Raw genomic sequence first — 17,000 nt, 5'->3', positions numbered from 1 at the left:
TTTTTTCTTTTTAATTCTCTCACTAAGACCGGTACTGAACTGGCAGGTGAGGTTGTTCTCTGTGTCTTGGATTCAGTCCTTCACTCACTCAGCCAGTAGTGACTGCTGTGGCAGTCAGGGCTGCTGCCAGGGCCTGGGACAGGAGTGCCCGTCAGCCTCTCAGATTCTCCCCGGAGTCACTGGCAGCCTGGATCTGGGCTGGTATCAGCTAAGTGCTAGCCCCCAGTTCTGGAAGGCTCTCATTCAGAAGCCGCCTGAGGGCGTAGGTCGGGCTCTCTCTTGTTTGTTTTCAGCTTTAGAAAAGATAAACCAAACAAGAAGTAGAGAGATGTGGTAAAAGTATTTCCAATCTTCTAAAAGCAAAAAGAACATAAGGCCAGTCACCACCGAAATCGCTGCTGGGCTGAGGGGGACATAGAGTAGGAGGAAAGGAAAGGAGATAAAACAGTCTTTCAAGCATGCTATTGCCAGGTCAGGTCTAAAGTGGTGAAAGACAAAAACCAGATCACTTATGTTCAAGACCCGGATCTGCTACTTGCTAGCAAGGTGGGACCTTGGCAAGTTACTTAATTCTTGATGCTTCAGTTTTCTCATCTGTAAAAAAGGAGTAGTAGTAGTTCTATCTTACAGAGTTGCTGAGAGGTTTAAAAAGGATAAAGTGTTAAAATATAATAAGCACTCACTACCCAATAACCCATGACTGGGTATGTTATTGCCGTAATCCATCCAGGGAGCCACAATCAGGCCCTTGGCGATCAGGCAGGATGTCACTGAGCCTATAGAGGAGGCCAGGGGTCACTGCCTTTTGTCTTTCAACTACAAAGGCTGATGTACAGATGGTGAAATATACGGTACTTAGCATCTGGCTGCATAGAGTTTTGTTACCTCTGATGGAGTTAAATGATTATACCATTTATTTATTCTTGTTTTCTTAACAAAAGATCAATCTGTTTAAGAAAACATGAACTTATAGCCTTGGAAAATTATAAATTCCTGCAAGTGGAAGAGGTCAAAATGTAACTTAGTGAATTTATTCAGGAAAATAATTTCTAGGACATGTGTCTTAGCACCAAGGTGCTCTCCAACTAATCTCTCTTCTTTGTGAATTTAAGTCAAAAGATGGTCAGATATGTTCTGATGCTTGTCACTGCTCCAGACCAGAGCCCTCTGAGCACCAGGATCAGGGCTTGACTCCTAGTCCCCAGCACACCACCAGGCATATGTTAGGTGTTCACTAAAAATTCAATACATGGATAACGAAATGATCAAATGTGCAAGATTTCACCTCCATAGAGTGCATCTCTTTAATATTGGCATTAGGGTTCTCAGGTTCCCCAAGATAGAAATCAAAAGGGAACCCCAGCCCTAGCTGGTATAGCTCAGTGGATAGAGAGTCGGCCTGTGGACTGAAGGGTCCGGGGTTCAATTCCAGTCAAGGGCACATGTCTAGGTTGCAGGCTCAATCCCTGGTAGGGGGCATGCAGGAGGCAGCCAATGAATGATTCTCTCTCATCATTGATGTTTCTATCTCTCCCTCTCCTTTCCTCTCTGAAGTCAATAAAAATATATTTTTAAAAAAAGGAACCCCAGATAAATTTCCAGACAGATTTTATTAAGCTTACTAGAGGCCTGATGCACAAAATTCTGCAAGAGTAGGCCTTCCTTCTGGCTGCCGGCACCGGCTTCCCCCTGGGACCAGGAACCCAGGCTTCCCTCTGGCCACCGGCAGGTACCTGGAACCTGGGCTTCCCTCAAAGCCCTGGCTTCGTCCAGAAGGTCATCTGGAAGGACATGTGGTCTAATTAGCATATTAAGCTTTTATTATTATAGATGCTCAAGCTGTTCCAAAGCAGTGCTATTTTCACAGCCATGCTGTGTTACCATTGAGCTGTTGGTACTAAATAAAGTTTCCTTCTTTACTGCACCCACAATTGGACATTCCTGTTGGCATTAAATTGGTACCAATGACCATCGGTTGACACTATTGACAGATAAAAAAAATAAACATTTATTTTAGATAGATGATAGACAGATTTATTATAAGGAATTGGCTCCTGAGGTTATGGAGCTGAAAAGCCTCAAGATCTCCAGTCAGCTGGGACTCAGGAGAGCGGATGGTGTAGGCGCCAGTCTGATGGTGGAAGCTGCAGTCTGAAAGCCTGCAGGCTTGGAGACCCAAGAGCCGATGTTTCTGTTTGAGTCCAAAGGCAGGTGAAGACCAATGTGCCCGGTGTTGTTGGTTTTTCCCCCCTAGTCACTGGCGGGTTATCCTTTTTGTTCTATTCAGGCCTTCAACTGATTGGATGATGCCCACCCTCATGGGGGAGGAGGAGCCATCTGCTTTACTCAGTCTGCAGATTCAAACGTTAATCTTACTCAGAAACACCCTCACAGACACACCCAGAATTATGTTTGATCAAATATCTAGGCATCCATGGCCCACTCAAACTGACACATAGAATTAATCATCACACGGGGTTTAGGCTAAAGACTAAAGAAAGGCCCGGATGCAGCCAGCGACGGAAGGTGTAGACCAGTGAAAAACAGATGTCGAAACAGGAAGGACCCAGCGTGGCCACTGCAGCCCTGTGTCTATTGCCTTTGGCCTGGAGCACTGTGTTCCTATTTTTGAAAGTTCTTAATGGGGGAAGTTCTGTGCAGGACCACATGAGAGGCGGAACCTAAGTGCTGGGTTAAAGCACTCTCTGCTCGGCCAGCTAGATATGGGGCCTTGGAAGCAGAGGGAGTCTTTGAGGCCAGGAACCAGAGGCGCCTTTCTTAAGGGCTCTTTGCCCAGTCCACACAATGGAAAGAGGCTAAAGGAAGTCACTTGGAAAATCTGCACAGGAATTGGGACATGACCCAGGAGGGTCAAGGTCGTCCAGGCTGGTTGGTGCCACATTCAGGGCTGGCCTCAGTGGTCTGCGACCTGGGCAGTAAACACAGGGTCCGTGCATAAGTGGCTAATGTTTGATTGAAAACTCTGCTGTCACTCAAGTCTTAGTAGTTCTGAACAAGAGGGTCTGCATTGTCATTTTGTACTGAGCCTCACATAGGATGTAGCCTGTCCCGGCCATGTGGTCTGCAGCCCTAGCTGGGGAAACCCATGCTAGACTTAAAGAAACAGACGGAGTCCCCTTGGTCCGGACCCATTGCCGGCACAGCACACCTGATCAGGCTGGCTTAGAACTGGGCAATTAAGGACTTCTTCTGCAATTAGATTATGCTAGTAAATTTTAAAATAGAAAGATCAGCCTCTCCTTCCCCTAAACATGAACCTTGTGTGTGGCTCTCCTCCATGCTAGAGTTGGGGGAGACACATGGGGGGATGTGTTGTGGGTGGCGTGGAGCCAGAAGGTGGTCCCTGGACAGAGGCAGGGAGGAAACTGGCTCCAGGAAGTCCTAGAGGAGAAACGTGTGGGTTGCTCTGACTTGCCAGGAATTCCATTATAATTTTCCATATCCTCGCTCCCCCGTGTTCTACTTGCTTTATGCCCAGCGTAAGTCTTCAAGCTGCAAGAAATAGCAGCATTCAAGCATTAATGGAGAAGTTTAAAGTACCTGTATTAAATAGTGAATGTACTATTACTTGGCCACTCTTAAGATATATTTTTCCTGTTTGGCTTCGTGCTTTGTAACATTATTGTTTTCTACTGGTTTGCATATGTATAACAGATTCCTTTTAACATGGTTTTTATGTAAAACGAATCTCTAGCCTACCTGCAAATCTGCTTTTGAAACACAACTTGTTGGTAAGCTGTGCATGCTTAAATTTAGTAGAATACTGGGTTTTTTGCAGTCCCCAAAATAGTCACAAAACAAGAATAGCCTAAATATATCCTTAGGAGAATTACAGAGGTAACCAGTCTCCAGAGGGGCCTCAGTAATTAGCAGATGACGACTGGGAATATTCTGGGTAGAGTGGCTTTATGCAGTTTTCAGAGTTTCTGTTTCATTTCAGGCCATGCAATCACATTTGACTCCATGCCACTTGTGTGAGGTTGCTGGAACAAGCTACTGGTGTCTATTTTGACAGTCAGGAAAACCAAAGCCTTGGATAGATGTGCCCTGACTAGTCTAAGGCCATATATGAGCTGAAGGGATTGTCTGACCCCTGTTCGCCTGAGGATGTGAGGAAGCTAATGTTGCCTTCTGGCTCAAGTAGCCCTCCTCTTTACCATTCTGATCTCTGATTATTTTTGGTTTTGACCTCTTTATCTGGGCTAAGGTTTTGCAAGAATAGTCTCTACACATTTTTTCCTTCCTGCGTTTTCCATTTTTTCAGTCTCCTGTCTGGGCTGGGGTTGGCCCTGGTTCATTTCCCCTTGGGAAGGATGAGCGGGCGGTTGAGTAGCGTAACCTCTAAGTCAGACTGACTCTATCCTCCCAAAGTCTGTGTTCTTAGGTCAGATAGATAGTCTGGAATAAACACGGAGTAAGAAGCATCCCTCAGGATAGGCAGTCTCCTGGGGCTGAAGAAAATTGAGTAGGTCTATTGAGCAGGCTGGCCTGCTGGGGTTCAAACAGGGAATGGCTTTATTTTACTGAAGTTGCATTGCCATTTCTGACTCATCAACATCTCAGCCTCACTTTTACTTTGAGAGCTTTAAAACACCCAGTGCCATGTAATTTAAAATATCACCCTCCTCCCATTCTAATCCTCAAGCTCTCCCCTTCTCTCTGCTCAGGGCAGCTTTGCAGCATCTCAGGAGGAGAGGGTGTGGTGGTCCCCTTGCTCTCCCTCCTCCTCCATCTCTCAGTCTGCTCCAGCAACAAGGAAAGGTTACCTCTCTCTCTGGTCACTGAAAACTCTTCTCTTCCAATGAACTCTCCCGTTTAAGTCTGTCCTCCTCTTCCATCTGGACATGAAGCTGAAGGCTCCTCTCAGACCGAGTTGATTGTGTACGTGTCCTGTAGCAGAGGTTGGGGGAAGAACTTTCATGAAAGAATGAGGCAACTTTGCCAGAGGAAGCACACCAGGGGGAAAGGTGAGAATGGGAAGAAGAAGGCCAGAGTTGCTATTTCACAGTCTTCCAGGTGAGGACTCAGCAGTAAAAAAGCCAGCTCCTCTGGCCAGCCACAGGGGAGTGGCCAGGAGGGCTGAGGGCTAAGGATGATGGCACTGGGTCATCATTAAGGCATGTGTTCATTGGTTCGTGCACAGCTGTAAACCAGGGCAGGTGGGAGTGAGATTTCCATTGTTCTGAGAAAAAGTACCCGGTCAGGTCTTTGAAGGAGACAAACCTTTAATTGAGGAATCACGAGCCATTATATTCCAGGTCTGGGAACAAACACTGGTCCTGTTAGCTGCTTCAGATAATGGGGAGCTGCGGTGGCTGGTTGAGTCCACCCCTCCGTTTGACCAGTCCTCCTGCATACCTGGCATGGTTTTAAGAAGGTGTGTCACTTCCGAACTTGTGACAGTTGTGCCCTTTAGGGTGAGGTGGATCTAAGATGTGAATCTTGAGAACTTTAACTCTAGAAAACAATGAAGAATAAAACAATGTTTTGATGTTCATTAGTTGTGGTTTTAAATAAAAATCCAGCAAGGATGAACAAATGGTAATTGCCTTAGCTCTTGTTATTAGCAACCATAGCCCTAGTGGTCTCCTATCTGAACCCTTTCTTGGGTTTTGGGGTCCCCTTCTCTCTAAAGAAGCTGAAAATGCCAGATCGGCATTCTCCAAGTCTCTTTTGTGCTTGGGCCTGAGCACGGGTCACAGGCTCTATCGCCCACGGCCCAGCCCAGACTTTGATGTAGTGGAGTGTTGCAGGCAGGAGGCTGGCAGAGGCGGTAGGTGTGTGTTGCCAAGCAGCGAGGTGGCTTGCCCACAGTGGCCCAAGCACTGCCTTGCCCTTGGCTCCTTTTGGATCAGGACTGTTCTGCCAGCTCAGCCTTGCTGCCTGGAACAAAATAACACCACTCTGGGGCCAAGAACTCTTCTTGCACATCTTGCTCACTCATTTCCCACGCCCTCTTCCTAAGCCTTTAGCTGGTCAGAGTCCTTGCTCTCGTCAACCTCAGCACTGAAAGCAGTGCATCCATGGCACACGTGTGTGCATCTTGGTGTTTTGTGTCACCCACGGCTGGTCCTGCGCCTGGCACAGGGAGACACCAGAAAGTATGTGATGAATGGAGCACTTCTCATGAAAATCACAAAATGAGCCAAGACCGAGATGGAAGTGTTCTTGGAGATCAGCACTGTTTCTATAATGAGGACTTCATTCCAGAACGAGGGCACGCTTCACTTGGGGTTTCACGTGAGTGTGATTTCTGCCATAGTCCACTGCCTCGCCGTTTGCTCGGGGCATTCATTTGGCAAACACATTATTCACTAGACAGTTCAATGAAAATTTCCCTGATCATTTAGAATATTTGGAACGTTCATTTGCTGCTGGTAGGAAGATGAATTGATACAATCACTTAGCAAAACTTTGGCAATATCTAGTAAGCCATAGCCTATGACCCAGCAATTCCATTCTTGGCATTACCCAACAAGTGTGTACATATGTGCACCAAAAGATAGTAAAATTTTCAATGCTGCTTAATTCAACAGAGCCAAAAGACCCCGGGGACAACCTGAATGTTGAGCAGAAGAATGGACACATTATGGTACACTGTCCCAGTGAAAAACTATACAGCAATAAAAATGAAGCAGTATCACATGACACAAAGCTGAGTCTCACCAAAGAAGAGAGACACAAAAGGAACACAGTGTGCATGACTGCATTTTAGAAACTTCAGAACACATCTCTAATGTTGGAAGCCAGGACTGTGGTAAACTTTGGGGAGTAGAAGGATTGGCAATGGGCTTAAAACAGGGGCTTTTAAGGTGCTGATGGCGTTCTGTTTCTTGACCTGGGTTACCAATGTGCTTACTTTGTAAAATTCATCTGATGGTACACTTATGATTTGTGTACTCTTTGTATGTGAACTATGCTTTAAAAAAAACACACATTTTTTATTTTATTTTTTAAATTTCTTTATTGATTAAGTTATTACATGTGTGTCCTTATTGCCCCATTACCCTTTTAACCCCCCCCCACTCATGCCCTCACCCCCCTGTTGTCTGTGTCCATTGGTTAGGCTTATATGCATGCATAAAAGTCCTTTGGTTGATCTCTCCCCCTTACCCCCACCCTCTCCTACCTTCCCTCTGAGGTTTGATGGTCTGATTGATGCTTCTCTGTCTCTGGATCTGTTTTTGTTCATCAGCGTATGTTGTTCATTATATTCCATAAATGAGTGAGATCATGTGATATTTATCTTTCTCTGACTGGGCTTATTTCACTTAGCATAATGCTCTCCAGTTCCATCCATGCTGTTGCAAATGGTAAGAATTCCTTCTTTTTTACCGCAGCATAGTATTCCATTAACACATTTATTTTTTAAAAATCTCTGAAAACTCCTATAAACAAGATAGTTAACTCTTTTATTTTCTTTTTTCTTTTTTTTACACATAGATTTTATTATGATGGGATTTACTCTGAATCCCCTTAAAACTGATACACTTGGGTCACAAAGAGTCTATAAAAATCAGTGCATGTACTTAATTTTATCCACTTCACCATATTGTCGGACATTTTAAGTGATTTCATTAGTCAAAGAATCCTCTCCAAATTATTTTATAATGTGAACAAGTAAGTCCCTTCTTAAAATTGCATTTTCAAGTGTGAGGCTTCCTCCAAGCAGGGATTCTTAAGCTTTGGGGAGGTTTTTAGTCTTTTGAGAATCTGGTGACAGCCACGTGGGCTCTCCCCGGAAGAGTGCACAGATTCACATATGCACAGAAGATGGCATCAAATTCAAGGTCTGTGAACCGAAGAGAAAGATCAGAAAAGAAACTAGCCCCTGATGAGGCTTTGCTGCCATAGTAAGGGCTTTGATGTCCACTCTGAGTCAGAGAGGAGGCCACGGAAGGTTTTTGTTTGTTTGTTTGTTTTGTTTTTAAATTTTTATTGAATTTATTGGGGTGACTAGTTAATAAGATATGTTTCAAGTATACAATTCCATAATACATCATCTGTATATTGTATTGTGTGTTCACTACTCAAAGTCAAGTCTCCTTCTGTCACTCTCTATCCCCCTTTACCCTCTCCCATCTCCCCCACTGTCCTCCTCCTCTGGTAATCACCACACTGTTGTCTGTGTCTATGTTTTTGTTGTTTTGCTTTATCCCTTCACCTTTTTCACCCAGCCCCCCAACACCCTTTCCCTCAGTCTGTTTGGATAATTCATTTTAGAGATTAAAAAACCAAGGCTAATAAGAGTTTAAAAAAAAAAAAGTCCTTGATCACCCAACGAAATCTCCCAAAGCCCAAACACATACCCTGACCCCTGGACACCAACCCTGTTCCCCTAGGGCCTCACTCCTGGGCACCTGTGATGATTTTAGCTATACTTCTAATATCTTTGGGGATCTGTCACTTTTGTTCTACAGCATATTAAAAACAGACACCTGCTCAGTACATATAAGGGAGAGATACCTAAAGCCAACTCTTTAATGACAAAAATGAAAATCAGAAGGCAGTAACTCAAACTACCTATTGGTCCAGGGCCACGTAGTGCAGAAAAATGCCATAGACACGGCCATAACTCATGAGAACCTCCTTGTATTCGAGCCGAGTACAAATGCTCGGATTCCCAGTCCTTACAGAAAGTTCAGCTCCTTGCTGTAGGCAGGTGGAGAACCAAATAGGTCACTTCAGATAGAGCTCCACCATGAGGTCAGAGTTGCAAAAGTGAACAAAAGCAAAGGTGAGAGGCCAGAAGCCACTCTGCACACAGATCCAGGGGCTGGGCTCAGAGGAGCTCTGGCAGGCGCCAGGCCAGGCTGAGGCACAGCGCCCCCAGGAGCCCTGAGAGAAGTGGGATGGAAATCGGGCAGCTGGACTTGGTCAGAACCCACTCAATATTCAAGTGACCCAGTAAGAGTTAAAAAGGACAGATAAAGAGATCAGTCACAGGGCATCATAAGGAGTTTGGGACTTCATAGAATGAATACTTTTCTAAACTTTAGTGAGCAAAATCACACATTCCATGTCTTGCCTTTCCAAACAATGGCAGGCAGAGCCCCGTCACCAAGCTGGGCTTCCTTAGACAAGGCAGAGGGTGGGGCTTCTGTGTCCCACGGGCCGCTGGGCCTCTCTGATGTCCTACCAGGAAAGAAGGTGGCTGACACTATCCCTTTTGCTCAAAATGGGTCACCCTCCCTCTGTCCCACCCCTGTCCCCTGGGATGGGCGCGCTCTGGGAGCTGGACTGGTCTGTTCAGCTGCCTCTGGGCAGGACCAGCAAGGTCTTGTGAGGACATGGAGTGAAGGGTGCTCTAGAGGAGGCCTCAGCTTCTCAGAGTCTTTTGAGGATTTCTTTGTGAGCTTAGAAAGCAAAGCCTCCATATCACCCCTGTTTTATTCCACAACAATACTGACCCCGAAGCTTTTGGACTGACTTTCTCCAGTACCATCTCAAAGGACAAGCACAGCTGATGGGATCAAAATGTCACGTGTGAATAGAATCAAAGGCAAATCAACAACATAGCAGCCGAGTTAGGACCCACGACCCAGGAGGAAAAAATGGAAGCAGGCTGGTCATTGAAGAAGGCAGGTGTTGTCCCAGCCTGGGGATTAGCAAATTTGAGGTTTGGGGAGAGCAAAATAGGGCGGGAATCTCAGAGAATGGAGAATTATAGTAATTATTCTTGTTTCCTTTCTTTATGGTATGCACAATGAGTAAGTATTAAAATGGTCATTCGTTTTAAGTAATGGGTGGGGCCTCTGGTAAGAGAGGAGGGAAAGAGTGCTAGGAGGGGGGTTCCCCAGGAGGGTAACAAGGATGAGGAAAATACCATCCTGGAAGCAAAATTTTGGCTCTCAGAATGAAAGGTAAGGACACCATTATTTGGGAAGACCGTTGTCAGCATTTTGGGGCCATATTCATAATGTTAATTTAGTGTTTACATAACAGACATAACAGACAGGGTTTAACAAGTGATTCCAGTAAACAAGAGGGTCCTTAACACTAGTTTCTCTCACTCAGACTTTGCAAAGCAATAGTAACTGTTGAGGTCAAAATTCAGAGAGAAGACTGCATGAGCCTGGCCCCAGGTGTGGGTGTGCAAGAGGCTCAATGCCAACACGAGGGGCTACCATCATGCTGTCAACACTGCTTCCTGGATTGAGCTTTGCCCAACCCACCCAAGTGCCCACAGGCAGCCATGGCAGGCCATCAGCACTGCCAGTATGTTTCTCGCAGGTGCCTTCTTAGCCCTCTCTCACGCTACTGGTAAACGTTGGCTTTTCCAAGCTTACCTATGACCCTTCCCAAACCTCTGCCCCCTTTCCTCCACCTAGCAGGTGATCCTCCCTCTACCTTTAGTTAGAAAATCAGGTTCACATAAACCTCCTGCCACCTCATCAAAAAATGGGCCTTCACCTGGACCCACCTTTCCCTGTCCCACCCCAGCTTCTAGGGAAGCAGGATCTCCCTGCCCCTCACTCATGCTCTTCATAGGATGCCTTCTCAGGACTCGATCCCAGTAACAGATGGGTCCCTCGCCTGCACAAAAGGGCCCTCTTCTGTCATGCCCTTCTGCACCAAGCAAGGGGTCTGTGGTGACAAGAACACATGACCATCTGGTACCCCAACCCTTCCTTCTAGAACAGCGGTTCTCAACCTGTGGGTCGCGACCCCTTTGGGGGTCGAACGACCCTTTGACAGGGGTCGCCTAAGACCATCAGAAAACACATATATAATTACATATTGTTTTTGTGATTAATCACTATGCTTTAATTATGTTCAATTTGTAACAATGAAAATACATCCTGCATATCAGATATTTACATTACAATTCTTAACTGCCGGGAGCCGGTCCATCCTTGCTGTTTCAAGGGACCTGGCATATATGGCATACTGTTCTTAATATGTTTGCTCACCTTCTTGGCGCTGTGTTTTAACCAAAGTCACCTCTCCGAGAAAGGTTGAATCCCCAGGTAGGGATTTTCCCCTGAAGTTAGGGAGGGAATAAAACCCCTCAACTAAGTGCCAGGCGGGTGGTTAATCCCTTTAACTATGAACAATCATGCTTAAACTACATAATCTTTTCTCCCTGGAATGGAGATAAGAAACGCCCTAACCTTTGTAATAGAGATTGATAGGATTGAATCAACTGGTATAAATACAGTTGTAACAAGACAGAAAGACTCAGAACTTAGAAGAGAATCAAGAAGACAGAAACTCCACGGAGCCTAGAGACAGAAGAACTTCGCTGGAGAGAGCATGCCGGAGGATCCTGGAGAGGGACTGGCCTCGGAGCCTAGAGACAGAGCCTAGCGGGAGAACATGGCAAGGGATCCTGGACTGAACCTGACTACAGAGATTGGCAGGAGAACCTGACTGGAACCTGGACACTGAACCTGACTGGAGAGCCTGGACAGAACCTGGCTGGAGAACCTAGCGAGGGAACATGGCTACAGAACCTCGTTGGAGATCCGAAGCAGAACCTCTCTGGAGATCCGGGCTAGAGATCCTGGCTAGGCTGCTGATCAACTGAACGCTGTCTCCGTGTCATTCCTTCTTCGCCGACTCCGTCCACACCTTTGGGGACCCCTGGACCCGCTGGGGTTGGACCCCGGCACTTAACAGTAGCAAAATTACAGTTATGAAGTAGCAACAAAAATAATTTTATGGTTGGGGGTCACCACAACATGAGGAACTGTATTAAAGGGTCGCGGCATTAGGAAGGTTGAGAATCACTGTTCTAGAACATCCTCTGGGTACTGGGGACTCCAGAATCTCCTGCCCAAATGGCTCTGTGCCTGCTTTCAGAGTCTCTGTGGGCCTTGTCTCTGGGTTTGATGTGTACACCCCTAGACCCAAGATGTGGTAAAGAGGAGGCTGTTTGTAAGGGTTGGGTAGAAGATGGATGAAGTTGGATATTTGGGTTGGGGTGCCCACACATGTACAAACGTGTCACTTCATGATGTGCAGTGGAGCAAGGGGTGAACGAGAGGGTGGCCAGGCACTGGAATGGCTCTCCCATGCTACCACATCTGGAGCAGAACTCCAGGGATTCTGAGAATTCTTAATCCAACTCTGGCCTTCTGCATTATGGGGGTACGTCTGCCAAGATAGAAAGGTAGAACCTATTTTATTTTACAGTCTAATAGCTTGATTTGTACATTTAAATATTAAGGCACATAAGTATTTTTGGCCTGGGCCCTGCAAATACTAGTATTAGGGCTCGGGCCAGCCCCCACTGGCCCAAGCTCTCCCCTTCCAGACAAGGATTGTTTAAATAACGAGGCACTCAGCAGATCATCTTTTTTTTTTTTTTTATTGCTTAAAGTATTACAAAGGGTATTACATATGTATCCATTTTATCCCCCCGCCCTAGACAGTCCCCTAGCCTCCCCTATCACCCAGTGTCTTATGTCCATTGGTTATGCTTATATGCATGCATACAAGTCCTTTAGTTGATCTCTTACCCCCCTACCTCCTGCCCCCCAACCCTCCCCGGCCTTCCCACTGCAGTTTGACAATCTGTTTGAGGCAGCTCTGCCTCTGTATCTATTATTGTTCAAAAGTTTATAATGGTCTCTATTGTCCATGAATGAGTGAGATCATGTGGTATTTTTCCTTTATTGACTGGCTTATTTCACTTAGCATAATGCTCTCCAGTTCCATCCATGACGTTGCAAATGGTAAGAGTTCCTTCCTTTTTACAGCAGCATAGTATTCCATCGTATAGATGTACCACAGTTTTCTAATCCATTCATCTACTGATGGGCACTTAGGCTGTTTCCAGATCTTAGCTATGGTGAATTGTGCTGCTATGAACATAGGGGTGCATATATCCTTTCTGATTGGTGTTTCTGGTTTCTTGGGATATATTCCTAGAAGTGGGATCACAGGGTCAAATGGGAGTTCCATTTTCAGTTTTTTAAGGAAACTCCATACTGTCTTCCATAGTGGCTGCACCAGTCTGCATTCCCACCAGTGTTAGCCATTGCAATTCGGCAAGAAGAAGAAATAAAAGGCATCCAAATTGGAAAAGAGGAAGTAAAACTGTCCTTATTTGCAGACGACATGATATTAGACATACAAAACCCTAGAGATTCCATCAAAAAGCTACTAGACTTAATACATGAATTTGGCAATGTAGCAGGATACAAAATTAACCCCAAGAAATCTGAGGCATTTCTATACACCAATAGTGAACTTTCAGAAAGAGAGATTATAAAAACAATCCCGTTTACCATTGCACCGAAAAAACTAAGCTACCTAGGAATAAACTTAACTAAAGAGGTAAAAGACCTCTACTCAGAAAACTACAGGACGTTGAAAAAAGACATAGAGGAAGACATAAACAGATGGAAGAACATACCGTGTTCATGGATTGGTAGAATCAACATCATTAAAATGTCCATACTACCCAAAGCAATCTATAAATTCAACGCACTTCCCATTAAAGTACCAACAGCATACTTCAGAGATCTAGAACGAACTTTCCAAAAATTCATCTGGAATAAAAAAAGACCCCGAATAGCTGCAGCAATCCTGAAAAAGAACAAAGTAGGTGGGATCTCAATACCAGATATCAAGTTGTATTACAAAGCCACTGTTCTCAAAACTGCCTGGTACTGGCACAAGAATAGGCATATAGATCAATGGAATAGAATAGAGAGCCCAGAAATCGGCCCGAACCAATATGCTCAATTAATATTTGACAAAGGAGGCAAGAACATACAATGGAGCCAAGATAGTCTCTTCAATAAATGGTGTTGGGAAAATTGGACAGATATATGCAAGAAAATGAAACTAGACCACCAACTTACACCATACACAAAAATAAACTCAAAATGGATAAAGGACTTAAATGTACGACAGGAAACCATAAAAATTCTAGAAGAATCCAAAGGCAACAAAATCTCAGACATATGCCGAAGCAATTTCTTCACTGATACAGCTCCTAGGGCACTTGAAACTAAAGAAAAAATGAACAAATGGGACTACATCAAAATAAAAAGCTTCTGCACAGCAAAAGAAACCATCAACAAAACAACGAGAAAACCCACTGTGTGGGAAAACATATTTGCCAATGACATATCTGATAAGGGCCTAATCTCCAAAATTTATAGGGAACTCATACAACTTAACAAAAGGAAGATAAACAATCCAATCAAAAAATGGGCAAAGGACCTAAATAGACACCTTTCAAAAGAGGACATTCAGAAAGCCAAGAGACATATGAAAACATGCTCAAAGTCACTAATCATCCGAGAGATGCAAATCAAAACAGCAATGAGGTACCATCTCACACCTGTCAGACTGGCTATCATCAACAAATCGACAAACGACAAGTGCTGGAGAGGATGTGGAGAAAAAGGAACACTTGTGCACTGCTGGTGGGAATGCAGACTGGTGCAGCAGATCATCAATGAGTGCTTAAAATGCCCCCAAAACTGTGACAAATTTGGGCAAAGAAACTGTCTCTGCCCAAATGAGCCTACTATCCACAGGTACTTACCACATGGCATAGAAAGGTCTGGGATGGAAGAAATAGGCTGCTGTGAGCACCTCCTTCTAGGGACATTTCACTGGGCTGCCTGTGGGAACAGAGACCAGAGAAGGTTCCCGAGAGATGATATCTAAAGAACAAGGAGGGGTTAGCCCCTCCACACCCCCCAGGACAAGTGCTGCTCTCATACTCTGGAGAGGATGCAATGATCTCCTAGGGCAGTGGTTCTCAACCTTGGCTGCACATTAGAATCACCTGGGAATCTTTTTAAAATCCTGATTTCTGGGCCTCATCCTCTGGAAATTCTGTTTCTTTGTTATGGGGTGAGGCCACAACATTAGTAACAAAGAAACAGAATTTCCGGAGGATGAGGCCCAGAAATCAGGATTTTAAAAAGATTCCCAGGTGATTTTAATGTGCAGCCAAGGTTGAGAACCACTGTGCTGGGGGAATGTGACTACATAACCTATATTTTAACCTGTAGTATGATAAGAAACCCTGTGGTAGAAGAAGAAGACTATCACAGAGAGGACAACTGGTTAGGAAAAAGGAAAAGAAAAGGATGGTGGTGTTCCAGATCCCAAGGGAAGGATTTCAGGAAGAAAGGGATCAGACAGGACCAGGACTGAATTTAGCAATGGGAATCCAGATGGTATTTGATTCCTTAACAGTGGTCAGCAAACTCATTAGTCAACAGAGCCAAATATCAACAGTACAACGATTGAAATTTCTTTTGAGAGCCAAATGTTTTAAACTTAAACTATATAGGTAGGTACATCGTTATTAACTTAATTAGGGTACTCCTAAGGCTTAGGAAGAGCCACACTGAAGAGGCCAAAGAGCCGCATGTGGCTCTTGAGCCGCAGTTTGCCGACCATGGCAGGCTTAACACATTAAGCGCCCAGCCTGTTTTGTCTTCCAGACAGAAAGTATAGTGTCAGTCACCGGTGACTGACAGGGCGCTTAGCGTGTTAAAAGTAGGGAACTGGGCCCTAACCGGTTTGGCTCAGTGGATAGAGTGTCCACCTGAGGACTCAAGGATCCCAGGTTCGATTCCGGTCAAGGGCATGTACCTTGGTTGCGGGCACATCCCCAGTTAGGGGGTGTGCAAGAGGCAGCTGATCGATGTTTCTAACTCTCTATCCCTCTCCCTTCCTCTCTGTAAAAAATCAATAAAATATATTAAAAAAAAAAAGTAAGGAACTGGTGTTTGAACTCAATAAACATTTACTAAGGGATTATAGGAAGGTGCTCAACAGAGCACCCTGTATACTCAATGCCCTCAGAGCCATACGCAGGGTGGGAATAGGAAAGAAGGAAGGGAAGGAGGATACATCAGATGGCAAAAAGCTTTTCATTGGAAGCAGCATCTAAATTGTCGCAAAGGAGCTAAGCAATCCTAAGAGAGGAAATAATGGAAACAAAAATATGATGAGTTAAGAGAACAATGTGTAGTCTCAGAAATAGTTAGTCCCTGGCTGGAGCAGAGGAAATGAAGTGTTGGGAATAAAGGAAGAGAAGTGGGCAGAGCCCAGTTATTAAGGACCTTATATGCCAAGGCGAAGGGCTCTGGTGAATATCAGTAAGTGGTATGATTAGATTTGTGATTTAACCCATTTTGGCAGACAGTGTGACGGATGGCCTAGGGCCGGGGAGGATTAGGAAAAGATGGAAATCCAAACTTCCATCAGGAAGCTATTGTAGGGATCCAGGTGGGAGGAGATGGATTCACTAGGGCAGGTGTTGTGCGGGAGAGGAGTGAGGTGAAAGGGTGGCTGTCTGGAATGGGATAAGGATGGGCCCAGGAAGCCAGGGTCAGCGCCTAGATCAGTGATGGCGAACCTATGAACTCATTTTTTGGGTTGATTTTTCTTTGTTAAATGGCATTTAAATATATAAAATAAATATCAAAAATATAAATCTTTGTTTTACTATGGTTGCAAATATCAAAACATTTCCATATGTGACACGGCACCAGAGTTAAGTTAGGGTTTTTCAAAATGCTGACACGCCGAGCTCAAAAGGTTCGCCATCACTGATTTAGTAACTATTTCATTAGAAACAATTATAATGTACTGATGACTTTCAAGGTACTGTGAGCTGGGAAAGATAAATGAATGAAACATAACTTCAGAGCTTACATTCTACCAGAAGCCAAAAGACATTAAACAACCAAATATAAATCATACAGTTTAAGTCATCAATAACAAGGGGGAGGGTATGTTCCACTGAAGTTCATAAATAGGTTTTAGCAAATCTGTGAACTCCCTGAAATCGTATGTAATATTTTGTCTAGGCCTGTATACATTTGGTGGGGAGTGGGAGAGGGAGGGTAGCCTAGCTTACATGCTCAAAGAGGTCTGTGACCTCTAAAAGGTTAAGAACCAGTCTACCCTTCAAGTCCATTTGGGCTCTACTGACACACAAACTTCTTCCCTGCGAGAAGGCAGTGATCAATGGGAAGGCTAGTAGCTGTCTAATC

The 17,000-nt window shown here is 44.7% G+C and overlaps 1 long non-coding RNA gene across 4 annotated transcripts in view; it reads right to left on the bottom strand.

The window, feature by feature from the left end:
* Window positions 1-3,136: 3,136 nt before the first annotated feature.
* Window positions 3,137-17,000, bottom strand: part of LOC132239964 (uncharacterized) — a 14,533-nt gene continuing 669 nt past the window's right edge. Inside the window, exons 2-4 of one of the 4 annotated variants that reach the window (XR_009454200.1) lie at window positions 14,528-14,606; window positions 5,380-5,478; window positions 3,137-4,911 (exon numbers count right to left, since the gene is read on the bottom strand). This is a non-coding gene — a long non-coding RNA (uncharacterized LOC132239964). Of the gene's footprint in view, window positions 5,479-7,509; window positions 7,814-11,658; window positions 12,121-14,527; window positions 14,607-17,000 lie in introns of those variants that run through there. The other 3 variants (XR_009454201.1, XR_009454199.1, XR_009454202.1) reach the window with 3 other exon arrangements.

This window comes from Myotis daubentonii, chromosome 8 (assembly GCF_963259705.1).
Source record: "Myotis daubentonii chromosome 8, mMyoDau2.1, whole genome shotgun sequence".
In the NCBI taxonomy this organism is placed as follows: Eukaryota; Metazoa; Chordata; class Mammalia; order Chiroptera; family Vespertilionidae; genus Myotis; species Myotis daubentonii.
This window is presented reverse-complemented; position numbering and strand designations above follow the sequence as displayed.